Genomic DNA, 4,516 nt, shown 5'->3' with positions numbered 1-4,516 from the left:
AGGATCGGTAGCTAAGCCTGTGTCCCATCCCCACCAGCATCTCCGGCGGCAGCTTCAACAAAGAGAGAGGGGCTCCTCCATCCTGACATCATCGTTTTCTTCTTCCTCCTCCGCCTCACGGCAGATATGCCCCTGCTTACAGGTAGCAAATAAATAAAACATGGTGTGATCTACATATCCAGAAAATCATTATGTTGGCCCTGGAACTCTATATGAGGCTCAACACAAACAACCAATATATTCAGATTTTTTTTTTAACTTATATAAAAAAGTAATTTAAACATATATTTTTACATATATCTGTAAATGCACTCCAAAAAATGTAGATTAAATGTATTTTTAAAAGGCATACAGTATATTTGAAATTTATTTTTAAAAATATGTTTCATATATTTTGCAATAAAAACGCATTTCAACATGCAGTGTATATATATATATATATATATTTATTGACCCACATGGAAGAAAAATATATTTGAAATTTTGGCCATATATATATATATATATATATTTATTTATTGAAATATATTTTGAAATATATTGAATATGGCCAACATTTCAAATATATTTTTCTGCCATGTGGGTCAGTAGTACACATTCATTATCGATTTGTTTTCTTCCGTTTATCATTTCACTGGAACCACTTTATTTTTTGTAGAAAATACTTATTTTTGATCTAGTACATAATATAATAGGCATACCAATTCCTTTTACAGTAATTATTTTGGGTGACACTATGGAGTGGGGGAACTTTAACTCTACCGATGCCACCCCTGCCTTCTGTTTGTCCTTCTGGGTCCTCGCGGGTCATCCTTCCATAGCTCCCGAATAGATATCCCGGGCAATCATCACTGGGAAATATAGCCATGTCTATTTTACCTTAGCTGATTTGTAAGTATGGGGTCCCTGTGGGGGCCCTTTGGGCTTGAATACGACCATTAATTATGAACTGTACTCAGGGGCGGACTGACCATTTGGAAACTCAGGCACTGCCCAAGGGCCCGGGGTCAGTAGGGGGCCCCATGAGATGCCCCTGGTACCTTTTTCATAGGCTTTTTTGAGTTTGGGCAAGGACACAGGTGCCCCATGATCCCCTATTGCCCGGGGGCCCCATGAGTTGTCAGTCCGCCCCGGACTGTACTATATACTTCAAAATTGATGTTATATCTTACAGATATTTAAATATGCATCCAGTCCTGAGGAAGTGAACAGAGATTCATGAAACGTGTCGACTTTCAGGATGCATTTTTTAATGTGACTATGTATTGATAATTGGAATGTACTGTACATGACCAGTGATATTTTCATCATGTCTGCATTGTATTGATATGAAACAATTACAAATCAACTTGTTATAAGTGTATCTGTTCCTCGTGTAATGAGAAGGTATCTATTCATCATTAAATCGGTCATCATGTATATTATGTGTTTATTGGCTGTTTGTGTTGTGCCTCATAAAGTCCCAGGGACTACATAATGCTTTTATGGATATGCCTCATTATAGGGTCCACATTGCTGATGGCACTGGTCTTGGAGGGAAGAGGGGGGAAAACAAAATCAGGTGGGCATTGCCCACTCCAGCACACTCCTAAATCCAGCCCTGGAGTAGACTTAGATTGTATTTGACAATGTTTCTTTCTACAGCGTTCAATATTCAGCACTATGTAGATGTGTCCACATTTTGCTGTATTGCGTCTCCTCCTAGCTGTCCCTCTTTATGTAAGTCTATAGTTGGAAGATGCACTATATTGCCCCAAGTATTGGGCCGCCGGCCTTTACACGCACATGAACTTTAATGGCCTCCCAGTCTTGATCCGTAGGGTTCAATATTGAGTTGGCCCCGCCCTTTGCATGCACATGAAGTTTAATGGCCCCCCAGTCTTAGTCCGTAGGGTTCAATATTGAGTTGGCCTCGCCCTTTGCAGCTATAACCGCTTCAAATCTTCTGGGAAGGCCGTCCACAAGGTTTAGGAGGGTGTCTATGGGAAGGTTGGACCGTTCTTCCGGAAGCACATTTGTCAGGTCAGGCACTGATATCGGGGGAGGAGGCCTGGCTCGCAGTCTCCGCTCTAATTCATCCCAAAGGTGTTCTATGGGGTTGAGGTCAGGACTCTGTGCAGGACAGTCAAGTTCCTCCACCCCAAACTGGCTCCTCCATGTCTTTATGGACCTTGCTTTGTGCACTGGTGGGCAGTCATGTTGGAACAGGAAGGAGCCATCCCCAAACTCTTCCCACAAAGTTGGGAGCATGAAATTGTCCAAAATGTGTTAGTATGCTGACGCCTTAAGAGTTCCCTTCACTGGAACTAGAGGGCCAAGCCCAACCCCTGAAAAACAACCCCACACCATAATCCCCCCCTCCACCAAACTTTACACTTGGCACAATGCAGTTAGGCAAGTACTGTTCTCCTGGCAACTGCCAAAGCCAGACACGGCCATCGGATTGTTAGACAGAGAATAGTGATTGGTCATTCTGGAGAACACGCCTCCTCTGCTCTAGAGTTCAGTGGCGGCGTGCTTTACAGCATGGCATCTGGCACTTTGCATTGCACTTGGTGATGTAAGGCTTGGATGCAGCTGCTCGGCCATGGAAACCCATTCCATGAAGCTCTCTACGCACTGTTGTTGGGCTCATCTGAAGGCCACACCAAGTTTGGAGGTCTTTAGCTATTGACTCTGCAGACAGTTGGCGACTTCTGCGCACTGTGCACTTCAGCATGCGCTGACCCCACCCTGTCATGTGACGTGGCCTACCACTTGGTGGCTGAGCTGCTGTTGTTCCCAGTTGCTTCCACTTTGTTATAATCCCACTAACAGTTGAGCGTGGAATATTTAGTAGCCAGGAAATGTCACGGATGGACTTATTGCCCAGGTGGCCACCTATCACGGGACCACGCTTGGAGTCACTGAGCTCCTGAGAGCGACCCATTCTTTCACCAATGTTTTTAGAAGCAGTCTGCATGCCTAGGGGCTTGATTGTATACACCTGTGTCCATGGAGGGGATTGGAACACCTGAATCACATGATTTGAAGGGCGGGCCCAATACTTTTGGCAATATAGTGTATGCTTACCACTGAGCCACTGAGTTCTTATTGTCGGTATGGTCTTAGTACGGCAAAGCACCTTCTGATAGGTCCTTCCAGAAATGCATACTCTCCAATCAGTGTAGCCTTGTCACCTCTCCCCTCCATTAGCACCCCTATTCTATTGCTTAAAGCATGCAAAGCTTCTGGGAATGGTGGAGCATATGCAGGGTTTTTTTTCAGCAGGAACGCGGGGGGACACACTTCCAGCATCTCTATGTATGGTAAGGGGTGCTGGGGTGTGCTGGAGAGTATATTGCTGCTAGCTGCTGGGGGGGTCTGTTGTTACTGGTAGGGGATCTATTGTTGTTGGAGGGGGAGTCTTATGTTTCTGGGGGGAGTCTTATGTTGCTGGAAGGGAACTACTTTTGATTATTGTTGCTGGCTGCTGGGAGAACTATTGTTGCTGCGGTGGATCTATTGTTGCGGGGGGATTTAGTTCTAAAGAGGTATTTTGTTGCTGGGGGCATTGTTGTTGGGGGATCTGTTATTGTGGGGGGATCTATTGTTGCTGGGGGATTTATTGCTGCTGGGTGGGGGTGTATTTTTGCTGGCTGCAATGGATCTATTTTACTGCCGTTCTTGCTATTAACAAATTTCATAAAAATGACTTATCATCACAAAATTATATTTGGTTCTGTTTTCTCCAGAAGGGGCAGTGCTGGGAGATGGGTAAGGGGTTGAACCAAGGGACGGTGCTCCAAGGTGGGTAGGGGTTGGAGACAAGGGGTGACTCAGAAGGGTGGAGTACCTGCACCTACTCTATGAGTGTTGCCTAGGGCAGCACAAGGGATAAACACACTACTGGGACTACCAAGTTGCATGCAGAGACTCTTGTGTTCTTCCAACCTTGTGGTAACAGTTTGGTGAAGACCCTTGACTGTTTTAGAATGACTGTGCCCCTGTGTACAAATCCAGCTCCATAAAACATGGTTTGTCCAGTCTGGTGTGGAGGAACTTGAGTGTCCCACACAGAGCCCTGACCTCAACCCAACTGAACACCTTTGCTCCATAAAGACATTGGTTGAAGGGTGGAGTACCTGCACCTATCCTCTGATTGTTGCCTAGGGCAGCACAAGGGATAAATACACCACTGGGACTACGAAGTTGCATGCAGAGCCACTTGTGTTCTCCAACCTTGTGGTTACAGTTTGGTGAAGACCCTTGACTGTGCCCCTGTGTACAAATCCAGCTCCATAAAACATGGTTTGTCCAGTCTGGTGTGGAGGAACTTGAGTGTCCCACACAGAGCCCTGACCTCAACCCAACTGAACACCTTTGCTCCATAAAGACATTGGTTGAAGGGTGGAGTACCTGCACCTATCCTCTGATTGTTGCCTAGGGCAGCACAAGGGATAAATACAGCACTGGGACTAAGAAGTTGCATGCAGAGCCACTTGTGTTCTCCAACCTTGTGGTTACAGTTTGGTGA

This window comes from Staurois parvus, unplaced genomic scaffold (assembly GCF_062004578.1).
Source record: "Staurois parvus isolate SC_StPar_1 unplaced genomic scaffold, SC_StPar_1.0 ptg002004l, whole genome shotgun sequence".
Lineage (NCBI taxonomy): Eukaryota > Metazoa > Chordata > Amphibia > Anura > Ranidae > Staurois > Staurois parvus.
This window is presented reverse-complemented; position numbering follows the sequence as displayed.